Below are 16978 nucleotides of genomic sequence, written 5' to 3' on the forward strand. Positions count from 1 at the left end.
CATAATGAGTGTAATGAAGGCTACAGTAACAAATAAGACACAGAGCAAGTCCACTTATTCTCAACACAGATAATTGATAGAGTAATTTTATTAGTGTTTTTAGAGGTTTTAGATGTTTTTAGAAGTGGTAGGACTTAATGGGAATATTCTAGATGTTTTAGAGGTTTTAGATGTTTTTAGAGGTAGTAGGAGTTAATGGGAATAGTCTAGATATTTTAGACGTTTTAGATGTTTTTGGAAGTTGTGGGACATAATGGGAAAGATTGGCACCTTAATCTACTTTCTTCATAAAATCATAGAATTATAGAATCAACCAGCCTGGAAGAGACCTCCAAGATCATCCAGTCCAACCTAGCACCCAGCCCTGGCCAGTCAACCAGAACATGGCACTAAGTGCCTCATCCAGGCTTTTCTTGAACACCTCCCGGGACAGCGACTCCACCACCTCCCTGGGCAGCCCATTCCAATGCCAATCACTCTCTCTGGGAAGAACTTCCTCCTAACCTCCAGCCTAGAAATCCCCTGGCACAGCTTAAGGCTGTGTCCCCTTGTTCTATTGCTGGTTGCCTGGCAGAAAAGCCTCCTTTCAGGTAGTTGTAGACAGCAATGAGATCACCCCTGAACCTGATGTGAGTAAAAGAAGCCTGTAAAATAAATCCCTGAGTTCAGAGTAAGTCCATCAGCTTTGCTCAACAGGGAGGATTTGAGTCCAGTGGAGGTCCACAAATATGCTGGCCAGAATGGAGCACGTCTTATGAGGAGAGGCTGAGGGACCTGGGACTTTTTAGCCTGAAAAAGAGTAAACTGAGAAGGGACCTTTTCAATGCTCATCAACAGCTAGAGGATGGAGGTCAAGATGTTAAACAGCACCAGCCCTAGTACCAATCCATGAGAAGCTCCACTCATCATTGGTTTCCACCTGGACACCAGTCATTAGCCATTACTTTCTGAGTTCAAGCATCCAGCATCCTTTTATCTCCTACTTGGGCAGAAGGATGTCATGCAGGACAGTGTCAAATGCTTTGCACAAGTCCAGATATATTATATCAGTTGCTCTTCCCGTATTCACCAACACTGGCTAAATATTTATTTGTTTTCTCTTGTTCATTCTTCAGTGATGTCTTTCAACATAGTGAATTTTTCTACCTTTACAATCAACTCACTTCTTTTTCATATGGATCAGTAAGAATGATTTGTGTTGTCTTTTAAGGAACTAAACACATTATTCTATTTGAAACTACATGCATATATGTATTTTTGATGCTGTTAAAATGAAAATTATAATGTGACACCTACAAGATGTGCTCAGTTTGTATTAGCTGAGTCTGAAGGATAGAACATCAGCCTTTTTTTTCTATCTATAGTGCAGTCTGAAATGATTGCCATTAAAAAAGAAGACAAAAAGAAGAGCTGAAGGTCCTAAGTATTGTAATTCCTACACATGGAAATAATTTGTGGTCCTAAAGAACTTAACTTTACCTCAGCTGATCCAATAAGCACATCATGATGACAATCCAAGATGTCAATAAAGCTCTATTGACTTAGGGTACCTGCAGGCTCAAAAATTAGTTTAAAAAAGATGTGATTCATAAAGGTTCCAATAATATCACACTAAGAAGTGTCTAAGAATAGCCTGACATCATGAATACATTTGAATCATTCAATAAGCATTAAACCTGGAACTGTTCATGTGATCTCATCAGAAGCCTGGTTACATAAAACATGGCTTTAATGAATTCCACAGCTAGTCACAATTGTTTCCTGACTTTCTAGAGCTGATGTTTTTCTGTGTTCTGACAGAAATGATCAGCTTTTTATACTGAATAACTTCAATGGTTTTAGATTAAAAGGGTAACGAGAATCCAAAAGCAGTACAAATAAACTTCACACAAGAACACACAACACATGCTGCTAAAGCAAACAAGCTCAGCAGCCACAAAATAATCAATGAGAATTCACCTTATGTTTGTAGTTGATTTGGAATGATTAATTTAACCTAATAACCATCATTTGCAAATAACCCACCTGATTTAGTACTGAATTTAAACAATGCAGCTGAGCATAAAATCTGATTTGGGATTTTGATGCTGGAATGAATTTAGTGTATGTGAAGTAATAGGAGTGGCAAACTTTCTTCCTGCTTCTACAAACATTGCTACTCTTGGATATCACTTTTGGAATTGCAAACCCAAGTCAACCATATAATAAAGCCCTACTATTTCAGGGAGTATGCACAATGTAATCAATTGCTATGGTGTATCATTAGAGATAAACGAATGAAAATTGCAACCTGGCAAAACAAGGAAAAAAAAAAAAAGATTAGCACTATACATAAAAATTCTTAGTCTGGAAAACTATAAAAGAAGCCCCAAGCAACACTTTTAACTCAATTATGTTTTTTTCTATAGTTTGTGCCATCAGAAAATACTAAACAATGAATGAATAACACAAAAGGGAAATAACTAAATCAAAGTTATTCTGTTTTCATAGACTCAGAGGATGTGTTGGGTGGGAAGGGATCTTCAAAATCATCTAGCTCCAACCCCACTGCCATTGGCAGGGACACCTTCCACTAGAAACATGTTGCACAAGGCCTTGTCTAATCTTGCCTTGAACCCTCCCAAGGAGGGGGCATCCACAGCCTCCCTGGACAAGCTGTTCCAGTGTCTCACCACCGTGGTTGTAAACAATGTCTTAATCTCTAATCTAAAGCTCCCCTCTTCCGTTGTAAAGGTATTGCCCCTTGTTTTACTTCTACAAGATCTTGTGAAATGTCCCTCCCCAGGTTTGTTTTAGGCCCCCTTCACATGCTGGAAGGCTTATATAAGAGTTTATTTGGTGAGCACAATGATCAGAAATGGAGATCCTTTTAGACAGTCACTTTGAGGCATATGAGATATTAGCATTTACCCATACTGATTTCTTATGTGATGTTGCAGCTGCAATCATGAGATCTCATTTCATGGACATTAATACAGATCCCAGAAGTACCAAATCTGATGAATTTAAAACCAGAATGAATTAATGGGAGAGTATTTTAGACTCTGATACAACCTCACACTTGGTGTTACTCATCCTTTGGGAAGTATTTCCTCTACAGAAGTGAGAACATTTTAGAATAGCCTACAAAATGTTAATGTTCCTCCCAGAAGAAAACTCAATATAAAATGTATTATTCTGCAAAGAAATGTTTCCAATTATTTTGCCCTTATTTTGCATATGTTAATATGTACATGCATACATCTGCATGTCAAAGTCCTTTTGACAGGATCACTGTCACCCCAGTATAGAAAATTATAGTACTCAGAAAATCTCTATGACTTTTAAGATTGTCCCTGGAGTGAATCAGATATCAGACATTCTTCTTCTGAAATGCAGCTTCCCTGAGGGTTTTTCAGGGTAATAATAAAGTAAGTAATATACTTTGTGCAGGTTTTGTGCTCTGGTGAGACCCTGAATATGTCCAGCTCTGGAGCCCACAACACAAGAAGAGTATGGAACTCTTAGAGTAGGTTCTGAGGAGACCATTAGGATGATCAGAGGAGTTGAGCACATCTCCTGTGATGACAGGCTGAGAGAGTTGAGGTTGTTCAGCCTTGAGAAGAGAAGGTTCCAGGGAGACCTAGAGGTGGTGGAGGCACCCTGAAGGTGTTCAAGCAAAGACTGGATGAGGCACTTAGTGCCATGGTCTACTTGACTGGCTAGGGCTGGGTGCTAGGTTGGACTGGATGATCTTGGAGGTCTCTTCCAGGCTGGTTGATTCTATGATTCTATGATTCTATTTGAAGAGGGCTCAGGAGAGGTGGATAGGCATTTTTGGCAAAGGTGTGGACAGACAGGATGAGGGGCAATGGCTCAAAGAAGCCATTCGAAGAAGCTGGATTTAGATGAAACACAAGGAATAAATCTTTCCCCATGAGGGTGGTGAGGCACAGGAACAGGTTGCTCTGAGAAGTTGTGGGGGCCACAGCCCTTGTAGTGTTCAGGTTTTACTGGGGCCTTGAGCAAGCTGGTCTAGTAGAAGGTGTTCTTGATGGTGGCAGGGAGATTGAAACGAGACTTTAAGGTAACTTCAAACCCAAACTATCTGTGATTCCTTACATGATGAGAAACCCAGTATCTACACAAAATGAAGAGACTTTCATTGACCTGCACGGTAAGTGCAATGCATCAGATAAAGAACTTCACTGTTTTTCACCTAGACTGTGTTTTACAATAGTAGGAGAATAAACTCAAAGTCTAAGAGCAAGTATGAATACAATGAAAAATTCTCCTCTGTAAGAAGTGATCATTAGTAATAATGTGGAGACCTTGGTCTCATTTAATACTCTCTTATTCATAATTATGCCTATTTATGTTTTTTGAGCTATGCAACAATTAGTTTCTGTTGTGTCAGCCGTAATGACTCAAAACTGTGTGGCTCTTGACTCAGTGATCTAATATTATGCATTCAAATGTTTGCTAATACACTTGGGCTCCTGTATACACTACAGTCCAAGTGCTGGGCAGCACTAGTTCATTCTACAGCTATAGCTATGGATCTTTTTATTAAAGCAACAAAACATATTTCTGCCCCTGAAAAAATGTTCATATATTTTCATCTGTGGAGTAACTGATAGAGGAATGTTTGTTATAATAGTGTGATTTCAGGGCTATTTCTCTTATATATGTGGTATTTCCCTGTTGGGTACAGTAATGTCACATGTAGTGATTCTGTAGAAATGTCTGAATTTGGTACACTGAAGCACAAGCCATGGGCTTGAAAGCAGACCACTGAGCTGAGTGCAAGTGTAAGATCAAAGTGCCTCTGAAAGAAAAGTGATTTGTAAAACAAGAGGCCTCAAGTCTAATCTAATTGTTTTATGGCCTTCACAGCCTGGTACAATTTGGTGCCTGTTTTCTTACCTAGACACCATAACTGTCCACTTAGGATTGAGATGATAAATTCTCTGAAGGACTAGGATAATATAGCTTTGCTAAGAAAAGTTATTGTGTCTTGTTAGAAGGTAAGAAATCATAGAATCACAGAATCAACCAGGTTAGAAGAGACCTCCAAGATCATCCAGTCCAACCTATCACCCAGCCCTATCCAATCAACTAGACCATGGCACTAAGTGCCTCATCCAGGCTTTGCTTGAAGACCCCCAAGGACGGTGCCTCCACCACCTCCCGGGGCAGCCCATTCCAATGCCAAATCACTCTCTCTGGGAAGAACTTCTTCCTAACATCCAGCCTATACCTACCCTGGCACAACTTGAGACTGTGTCCCCTTGTTCTATTGCTGGTTACCTGGGAGAAGAGGCCACCCCCACCTGGCTATAATGCCCCTTCAGGTAGTTGTAGACAGTAATAAGATCACCCCTGAGCCTCCTCTTCTCCAGGCTAAACAGGCCCAGCTCCCTCAACCTCTCCTCATAGGATTTGTGTTCCAGGCCCCTCACCAGTTTTGTTGACCTTCTCTGGACATGTTCCAGTACCTCAACATCTCTCTTGAATTGAGGGGCCCAGAACTGGACACAGTACTCAAGGTGTGGCCTGACCAGTGCTGAGTACAGGGGAAGAATAACCTCCCTTGTCCTACTGGCCACACTGTTCCTGATGCAGGCCAGGATGCCATTGGCTTTCTTGGCCACCTGGGCACACTGCTGGCTCATCTTCATCTTACTATCTATCAGTACCCCCAAGTCCCTTTCCTCCTGGCTGCTCTCCAGTCACTCTGTCCCCAGCCTATAGCACTGCTTGGGGTTGTTGTGGACAAAGTGCAGAACCCTGCACTTGGCCTTGTTAAATCTCATCCCATTGGCCTCTGCCCACCCATCCAGCCTGTCCAGGTCCCTCTGCAGGGCTCTCCTACCTTCCAATACGTAGCTAATGTATCCTAGCAAATTGTGTGTAATCCTAACATAGTCCTAACACAAATGTATGTAACCAATCAGAGTCTAACATGATTTGTAACCCTGTTATGTAGCCTTCTGATAGAAATTATATAAACCCATGCTTGGGTGTAATAAACTGGAGCTTGCTTATGTTAAGCCTTCTCCCTGTCGCTTCCTCTCTGTACCCAACGTGCTTGGCCTGTGGCATTCCCCCCTTATATACGTAGTATTGCCCCAAACTATCTTTCCTGTCTGAGAAAGTGGCATTTAGTAATCTGAATAATATTCTAAGTTGTTTTATATCTGGATAATATCCTGTTGTTTTTTAAGCTGTGGAAGATAAATCTCAGTCCTAATTAGAACTATCATTAAATGATTTGCATAGCAAAAACAAATAAAACTCACTGTTTCAGTAATTTATCCAACTTCAGTCAGATAAATGCATGTTCCATTGTACAGTGACACATGTTGACTCAGAAGAATCTGTTGACTTTAATTGTTTAAGTGACATAATCTAATTGGTCTGATGAGGAAAGTAGACGCTCCAAATTGTAGTTCAAATTCCAGGGAAAAAAAGATCATCTTTGTTAAACTAGCAATTAAAATAATAAAAAACATTGTCTGGTAGATATTTTGCAACTGGTATTGCTCATTAAATGCTAATTTTACCATTCTGAAGATCATTACAGTCAGTAGACTGAGTATGAAAATTCTTCTTCGACAGCGAAGCAGCTTGATACTGGAGTGTTAATGTGTCCCCATTCAAAATCTGTTGACTGATTTAATGAGGTGCCATAAACCTGAAATAAGCATGACCCTAAGAAGGGACAGATGCAGTCTGTAATGTCTTTGTGGATTCAACATGAGACTTCTAAAAAACATACCAGAAGAAGAAAACAAGATTTTGTGCATTAGGAGTACATTTCTCAGCGCACATTAATGTGCACGTTAATAGGCACATGCACATGCCTGTTATTTTCAGCAGACTGAAATCTGCATATATATTGAACTGAAATATAATAGAATAACATATATTTTTTATGATGATACACAAAGTATAACACCATTTTCTCCTATTTTATGCATTTTTCCTGCATGCACAGTGCTGTTATGCTCCCTTCTAACTCAGTAGACATTTTCTTACAAGCCACAGCTAAATCACTTTAAAGGAACTGGCTTTTCTGTGTCTTTAATGAAAATGTAATTCTTCCATTCAATAATTTTTGTTTTACACTGTGGCTTTATCATTATAAGTGAATAGGTAATTGCTGCAAGCAATTTATGAATGTTAGAGACTGTTGTAGAAGGATTAGTAAAAGTTTGTAGAGAAGCAGCTTGCATGGCAAGAAAGATTTTGGACTAAACCCGAAATTTTTCCTCACCTGCAATAGTATAAATCCCAGAAGACAGCTATAAAGGTATTTTTAGAATAGGAGGTACAATGTAATTCCTCTTAAAATGTGAGTCTGACAATACAAGGATCCCAGAAGACAGAGCTCTGTAAGAATAAAATACACCAACAGTAAGTAATTTGTGACACAGCTGCTGAAACTTGGAGAACTCTATTATTCCCCTGCTTTGTGAAATATATATTAATACAAAAATTGCATTAAATACTGTGCAATTGTTGAGCTATGCCAGCAAGATGATGCCTGAGAGTGATGTGCTGAGGACTCAAACCACCCATCAGGAGTCAACGGGCAGAATAACAAGTGAGGTTTTGTGCCAAGGAGGAACAATCAAACAGCTGTTTATTATATGACAACTAAGTGAGAAATTCCTTGAGCATAAAGATAAGGGAACTACATGATGCTTTATATTGATTTTTAAAAGACATTTGCTACAATGTGTCAAAAGGATTATTCTACCTCTCCGTGTATTGCAGTATCCTACAGAGCTAAGAACAATTACCCCTGACTTAAACAAGAATATAGAAAGCACAAAGTTAACAGTTCACTCATCACTTGTTTTCTCCTCAGACATTTCCTTTCACTTCATCTACTCAACCATGTTTTATGAGTACATTTCAGAAGATAGCTTAAAGAGAATTGTCAGGGCTGCTTTCTAGACTGTATTAACCCAATAACTCATCAAATCCTTGAGGAACAGTTCAAGATTTAGCTTTCAGATTAGGGAAAGGCAATAAAATATTGTCTGAGTGAAATGAATCAGCTAGATAGGGAGAACAGTAAATCTGAAGCAGAAACGGATGAACTGCTTTGTGCAAAAATGGCTACACGTAATAATGATGTAAGAAATGAAGACTCTTGACTTAATCGACCCAGCAGTAGGGAAGAAAATGGGGAGAATAGAAGATGTATCAAAACCACAATCTATAATGAAATAGAGAAAAGTTAAACTTGTCATGCTTTACATCTGTGTATATCAATCCAAGACAGAAAGTATATTAGTAGACTAAAAGCTAGACAGAAAATGAAGATTTTGGGACATTGAATTCTATAAGGCTTTAAAAAGGAAAGATACCTGAGCCTAGCAGGGTAACTCAAGCTCATTTCTTCCTACAGTTGCATAGAAACTTAGAAGACAAAAGGTCTCCTGGGAGAAAAAAAATGTAAGGGCTTAAGATCCCTATTTTGTGAGAGTATCTACTCACCAGGAGAGGAAGTGCAACAGATGTTACAGTTTTGCACAGCATTCCCTCTGCATTCACACAAGATATTTTGGACATTGAGAAGATACTATCCTTAGAGAATTCAAATCCTCCATGGAAAAGGTTTGAATTGTTTGTGTACTTGTATTTTCCATTTGAGATTGGAACGATATTACTAATCAAATATTTGCATTTACTAATTTTTGCTGTTGCAGGTCATGTGTAGCAAGGCAACACACAGCAATTGCTCAACAGACAGACAGAGAACTGCAGATAGAAAGATTTCATTAAACTAGAGAAGGAAATCTATATCTGTAAATTAAAAAGTTATAACAATGCCATTTATAATTCTACAGTTACTGGCATGATGAATTCCTCCTTGGAGTTGAAAAGGAAGAGATATTGAGATGGTGAGAGCCATTTACTTGCATTTATCATGTACATATTTATTTGTTTGTATCAAATACACATCATTTTAAAAGACAGGAACTCATCTAGAGAGCAGGAGAATGAAAAAGAAATTTAATGAAACACCTATTCAGTTTGGGGTTTCTGCTTTAAACAACTACATCTGTAAACAGGATTATTCAGCTATTGCTGTTTTTGTAGCTCCACTGGCTCCACTTACCTGTAATGAAATGAAAAAAAAATGAAGGGAAATGGAAACACTAATAACAGTTTTCCACAACAGAAACTGCTATGACAGTGCCTAAACATAAAGTAAACCCCTTGCCCCCCGAGATGCTTTGCACTGGTCACTAGATAACTATGCTTGACACTGGGCAAAGGGATGAAAAACAAACCACACACATACATCACCAAGAAAGAATGCTTTTTTAGTGCAAATTGTCTCACAGGGAAGTCTTGCATCAAAGGGAACCGATGTGAAAAAACTGTCATGGGCTTTGAAGATGCTTCAGCCTGGTCTTAGGGAAGAATGAAATCTGTTCCTGAGACATCTGACCAAACAGCACAAACCCCGGAGAAAGTAATTGCTCATACACACGTCTGGCTAGAAAGACAAAGAAAGTAAGTATGAGTCTTCTGAATATCCCAGCTGGAATACTAGCCTGCTAGATTTTATCATTTTTCCAGGCAAGTGGTACCTTCCCATCCATCATCACTGAGAAGTGAACAGTATAAATAAAATGATGGGGTAGAAAATAACTAAATATCAAATACAACAGATGGTATGGGCACCACTTTATGATTCTTTTGAGAACAGGAGGCTGCAAAAAACTGTCCACCTGATGTAAGGAAAAGTTTATGCTCAGATCCATGCCAAGAAATACTAAAGAGAACCTACAGAAACTGAAAGGATAAAAGCCAGGGAATAACTTCAAAACCTTTCAACACTGACAAGATTAAATATAATGTCCTCAAAATTAGCAAGAGTGTTCCTTTCCTTAATGTTTTGAGTGCAAGCAGAGCAACCTGGACAATTATCAACGTGCTGGGTAAGCAAACTGTGAGGAAGGACAACCTTATAATGTGGATTTAAATAATAACATCAAGCAAATACAAGGGAAAGTAGCTTATTCAGAATGTGTAAAAAGCACCATAATTAATGCTGTTGAGTAGGTGGAGCCTGTGTATTCAAAAATCAGCAGAATTTTGCTTTATAGGAATAATGTAGCAATTCTAAATGCTTGGTAGGAAAAAAAAAAGGCTTAAAATGCATTTAATCAACCACTAAGGTTTTTTTGGTTGTTGTTGTTGCAAAGGACGAGGGTTTGTGGAAAGGTCTTATCTAATTGTTAGGACACTGGGTGTTGAAAGAACACAAGCTCTTCAGTAAGAAGTTGTTTTATGTACCGTGGCTTCAAATCACAAAAACTTCATGCTTCAGATGTGTTAGATAAATATCCCAGACCTGTGTGGAAAAATTAGAAGTTTTGCCAACAATGATAGATGATGAATGAAAGACACAGGCAAGGGGGGGAAAAAATCAGCACAAAATGATGCAAAAATAGAAGAGGTGGAATCAGGATTGGAGAAAGAAAAGATACATTTAGCAATATGATGAGAAGTCTGAACTGTGCCACTGTTTTAACACTACTGCCAAGCATAGGGAATACAGGACAGAAACATAGACAGAGTGAAAAAATAATAAGATGAAATGAAATTAAAACAAAAATCTCTATAGCTCTGAAAAGGCTGTTCTATGTCTTTCAAAATTTCAGTGTATCTCTCGAAAGAAAGGAACTGCAATATATACTGAAAATGAATTTTGCTTAATTGAGGTTAGATTAAAGGCTTTGAAAGAAAATTAGCAAGCTATCTCAAATCTCTTCCAGAGGATTTGCATAAACTTTGCTTACTGTAATTAGTCTAGAGTCTAACCACAAGAAATATTAGTCGGTAGCAAGCTTCTACTTTTATCATTTTGATAACAAGAAGATACTAAAATTCAGTTTGGATAGGCATATGTAAGTGTAATGGTTTGGGTGTTCCCTGCCCCCCCACACTTTGGAAATCACCCAGACTAGACTCAGCCAGCTCTGGAAATTTAAATCAAGCTTATTATCTACAGCTAGCACAATATCCAAGCAGCTATTTACAGTATATACAGTTATATACAGAGATATACAAGGTAAAAGGTAACACAGAAACACAACAGCCCTCCCAGAAACCTGAGTCCCCAGGAGGGGCTCCCAACTGCCCCTTCACCTTCCCCCTACCCCTCTCAACCTTACCCCAGTCCCAATGAAGAATGGAGGTTCAGCCAGGGGGTTAGGAAGCAAATTAAAGGAACGGCAGAGAGGCTAGAGAGAAATGCAGCTCAGCCAGCTCCCCAGCAGAAGTGGAGACTCCCTTATCTACATTCAGGTTTTTGTTTTTATACATCTCAGTGAGCCTATAAGTGAGGTAGACATCAGCCTTGTTTTCCTTCCACAGCCTGTAATCTAGCCCTTCTCACCAAAACATTCAGGTTCAAACTGGCACAGCAAGTGATGGTAAAAAAGAAAGTGAGTTTAGGATACGATATCTTGGTGCTGTGGGGCTTCATAACACTTTCACTGACTGGTAGTAACCAAGCCTAATGTCTATAACCAAGCAATAAAATAGTAGGATGTCAATGTAGATGACCAGTATTTGTTCACATGGGTAGGTGAAGCGGAGAAGCACCTAAAATTAGAGTCCAACAGCACAACAAACCAAAGCAAAATGCCAAATAGCCAAAATGTCACGATATTAATTGTTTAAAACAAACCAACCAACCCCCCATGGAAGTAGTAGGAGGGATTTTTTTTTTTCAAAAGCACAGGGTTGTTTTTCTAGGTAGTAGTGGCAGGGCTGGAAGGGAGAAAGGTTCTAGCTTTGATACTTACACTGTGAACCCAAAGCCGCTGGGTTTATATCAAACAATGTTTCACCTACCACCTGCAAAAGCATAGAATCATAAAGGTTGTAAGAGACCTCTAGTATCATCAGGACCAGCCATCAACCCCACACCACCATGACCAATAAATCACGTCCCACAGTGCCATATATATATATATATTTAATACCTCCAGTGATGGTGACTCCACCATCTCCCAGGGCAGCCTGTTCCAATAACTGACCACTTTGTAATAAAGGTGTAGACAGCTCTTGACTGTTCCTGCATAGATGTTTTTCCGATGTAGCACCTCACTAGAGATGAAAGATAAATCTGCATTCTCCTAATTCAAACAGCATTCCCAATATTTTAACATTCTCGTTTGTGATGCCTTATTTATCAGATCTGTGCTTACAGGGACTCAGCAGCTTCTCTATTTGCCTTTTCCCTTCAAAATTAGGTGAGAAACTTCTCCTAAGAACAGAAATTACACTTACTGAAATCTGAAACTACAAAATCCTGTAAAATTAAGTATCCTGATATTTCTATAAATAAATGACTGTATGAGTTGTCTTAAGAATCACAGGTCCGTAGTATGGCTTGGATTAGAAAGGACACTAAAGATCATACAGTTCCAATCCCCCTCCCATGGGCAGGGACATCTTCCACTAGACCATCTTGCTCAAGGCCTCATTCATCACCTCCAAGGAGGGAGCATCCACAATTTCTCTGGGCAATCTGTTTCAGTGTCTCAGAAACCTCATTGCAAAACATTTCTTTCTAATATCCAGTCTAAATGTACCCTCTTCCAGCTTCAGTCTATCTCCCCTCATCCTCTCTCTCCAAGCCCTTGTAAAAAAAGTCTCTCCCAAGCTTTCTTGTGGGCTCCCTTCATGTACTGAAAATACAGCTTGATTCAGTTGTCTTTAGGCATCTATATCCAGGGGGCAAAGAATGAACAGAAATGGGTTTGGTACAGAAGAACTTCATAAGTGTTGCAAATAGCAGCCTTTAATCACTTTGAAAAACTGCAGAGGTCTCCAAACAGTATGAAAGAGCTTCTGAATAGGACAAATGATTTGTCATTGCAACTGCTATCTCTGGTGATAATTTCTCAGCTTAGTAAGGTGATGCAGTACTCATAAGCATATGTCACAGTATCACAGTATCACCAAGGTTGGAAGAGACCTCATAGATCATCAAGTCCAACCCTTTACCACAGAGCTCAAGGCTAGACCATGGCACCAAGTGCCACGTCCAATCCTGCCTTGAACAGCCCCAGGGACGGCGACTCCACCACCTCCCCGGGCAGCCCATTCCAGTGTCCAATGACTCTCTCAGTGAAGAACTTTCTCACCTCAAGCCTAAATTTCCCCTGGCATAGCTTAAGGCTGTGTCCTCTTGTTCTGGTGCTGGCTACCTGAGAGAAGAGAACAACCTCCTCCTGGCCACAACCACCCCTCAGGTGGTTTAAAAATTATTGTGTAAGAAATGTAAGGATCAAGCAGTTATATGGACTTGTTGTACCCTTTTCTAATTACAGTTGTTTGATGTTAGTAAAAATCTAATTCTTATCTATGACTTCAGCTTAAAAGAAGATTTTTATAAGGTACATTTTTCCATATGTGCAGAAGAATTCTATTTCATGCTTAAATTACCTGTCAGGCATCTTCCTTTCATTCTGCTCTATGCATTCCTTAGGTCCCCTGGTGCTTAATTCAAAGCTGATGTTATTTCAATCATTATATCTCACCTTGTGTTCAAGGGGTTCTACCTGGGTAAAGATTTCCTCCTGCATGAAATACAGAGACTTAGGGCTTGTTGCCTTCATGTGAATCTAATTCCATGCTAAAATTTGGATCCTGTAAAATGAACATCATCTAAAAAGAATCTTTCGTGCTTCTGCTGTTAATCTGCATTTTTAAACAGGAAGACTTATGAAAGCAATCCGTTCCCAGTGCCTCACTACCCTCATGGGGAAGAATTTCTTCTTGACCTTGGCATAATTCTACAGGCACAGCAATACCTGAGATAATTCCAGCAACTTAGTTCTTTTACTGAATATCATGATATCATGAATGTTTTATTGTTGCCATGTTAAAAAGTGAAAAATACTGCAGAGTGGCTTTCTGGTAGGTAGGCTCAGTGAATTAATTTGATTACTTGGAAATTGCCATGTAGAAGAGGTTAATTAACAAATTAGAGTTTTTTTAATATACCACTACCTCATCATTAAGGTTGGAAAAGACCTCTAAGATCATCAAGTCCAATCATCCACACAACACCACCATGCCCACTAAACCATGCCCCAAAGTACCATCTTCACACATATTTTGAACACACCTGGGGACGGTGATTCCATTACCTCACTGGGTAACCTGTTCCTAAGCCTGACCATTCTTTCAGGAAAGAAATGTCTCATAATATCTAACATAAACTGATGTGTTTCTGTGTTCCCTTTTACCTTGTATATTTCTGTATATAACTGTATAGACTGTAAATATCTGCTTGTATATTGTGCTAAGCTGTAAATATAAGCTTCATTCAATTTCCAGAGATGGCTGAGTCTAGTCTGGGTGATTTCCAAAGTGTGGGGGGACAGGGAACACCCAAACCACCACAAACACAATTCATAGAATCAAAGAATTGTTTCATTTGGAGCATCAAGTCCATTCAATTTGGTGATGCTATGATTCTATGCATATATATATATATATATATATATGTATGTATTCTATATTTATACAAAAATACATCTTTATTCCAACACAAAAAGCAGAGAAGACAAGAGATATGTCTGTTTTTCTTAGTATTTAGCATGGTCCTACCTGTCTCAGAAGCTCTTTGCTCTTTGCAAAATGTGTATTGTATATGCACAATAAGACACACATGAACACATAAACAATATCTCATATCTTCATTTATTCAATAAGGGGTTGTTTAGCCTGGAGAAGAGGAGGCTCAGGGGTGATCTCATTGCTGTCTATACCTACCTGAAGGGAAGTTGTAGCCAGGTGGGAGTTGGTCTCTTCTCCCAGGCAACCAGCAACAGAAGAAGAGGACACAGTCTCAAGCTGTGCTGGGGGAAGTATAGGCTGGATGTTAGGAGGAAGTTCTTCTCAGAGAGAGTGATTGGCATTGGAATGGGCTGCCCAGGGAGGTGGTGGAGTCACCATCCCTGGATATGTTCAAGAAAAGCCTGGATGAGGCACTTAGTGCCATGTTCTAGTTGACTGGATAGGTTGGCCTGGATGATCTTTGAGGTCTCTTCCAACCTGGCTGATTCTATGATTCTATGACAACCTATAACACATAAACCATATCTCATACATTTATGTATTCAATAAGACACACATGAACACATAAAGAGCATCTCATACATTCATTTATTCAATAAGACACACATGAACACATAAACAGTATCTCATATCTTCATTTATTCAACATAATGATTGCAAATATTAAATAATTCAAATTAATACCAGTAATATTTCACCCTATGTTCCATACCCCATATTAAACAGCAGCAAAGTGAACATTTTTTGCTTCCTATCTCATAAAGCAAATTTCTTTCATTAATTCATATCCCCATTATGCAATGATTAGGCACAATTTATGAATATTTTATAAACTTCTAATAGGATTAATCTTCATTAGTTGTTATTCATCAGTCTAATTGTTTACATGGTTAGGAGTGAATCATAGAGGACTTACAGAAGAACCTATAGTTAAATATGTTAGTATCTGTTGTGAGAAAATCCCAACATTTTGGCACCCAGATTAAAGTTTAGTTAAAAAAAAAAAGGCATGGTGGGAGTTTTATTTATCAATTCCCTATTCATATTAATTATATAACATTATATTCTGTGCTGCAGCTACTGATAATCATTACAGCTGAATTGCAATATCTCTTTAATTTGTTAATTAAATGCCTTTTAGGGTACTCCATCTAAAGTGCTGTAAATATTTACTAAGCTCCCTTTATCAAAAAACTTATTTAAAACTCACAAGAGCAGCCTAAGTGTTTGTTTCTCCAAGGGAATTGGTAGAGCTGGAATAATATTTTCTTTATGAATGTCAAGTAAGCAAAAGAAATCTGAAAGGTAGTTATCTTGTACAACATTCCACTTAAAAGGAAAGTTCTTTTTAATGGTTACCTATTCGATATGCTGTTCATTGAATCAAACATAAAAGCAGCACAGTGTTATTGTTCTCTGAGCACGCAGCCAAAATGACAGGAAAAAAAAAATCTATGCATTGCTTTTTGAATATTCATCTTTATGAATTTGTTAATTACATTTGAGCTTGATAATTTCAATCAAACAGCAGAAATCAGCAAAAGTGTAACAAGCAACTTTCCATTCACTGAATCCTTGAGTACATGAACCATCCACTGGCAATTTGCTATAATTCTAATAGCTGCTGAGTCTCTAGTTTCTCTGAAGTGCTGGTTTGAGACACTATTCATAGCGAGAGAAAAATCCCAGCGAAACACTTACAGCTGCTTGAGTTTAGATCTATGTCCGTGTCTAATGTGAATTAACTCTCAGTCTTGCTGTGCTTCTCTGACATTCTGATGTTATTGATATTAAAGACGCATTAGTATCAACAAGATAATTTATAGTGGACACAATTTTAAAGTAACTCTGACACTGAGCTTGAAAAGACTAAGTTATTTTTTTGCCAACTTGCCTTAAACTAAAAAAAAAAAAACACAAAATAATCCCAACAAAAAAGCATTTGAAGGATTTTTTTAGCCCTGTTTTAAATGATTGCATTGGCAATAAGAAACTAAGTTGGCACCTGCACTGAGACTTATAAAAACGAGTGCACAAATAGGTTTCAGAGAACTCTACCTGGCCTAATTCATGCATTCAGAAAGATGTGGATTTCTAGTGGCTGTACATGTCATGGGGATGACAGCTGTCAATGAACTTCCAGAACATATAGGTGCAAAATAAGCCATAATCAAGTTTGAAAGCCCAGTGTATAGTGTTGAGGAAATAAAACATTGCTAATGCCTGTTGTGGGACAGTTTCCTCTAAAATGTTTTTCAGATTTGCTGGTAACTCAATTGGGCTGAAATTCAGGTCGATTCAAGCAATTAAAAACTTTTTCTAACTCCAGTTTTTCAAACTGTAAATATAAATAATTTCAATCTCTGAAAGT

This window comes from Pogoniulus pusillus, chromosome 9 (assembly GCF_015220805.1).
Source record: "Pogoniulus pusillus isolate bPogPus1 chromosome 9, bPogPus1.pri, whole genome shotgun sequence".
In the NCBI taxonomy this organism is placed as follows: Eukaryota; Metazoa; Chordata; class Aves; order Piciformes; family Lybiidae; genus Pogoniulus; species Pogoniulus pusillus.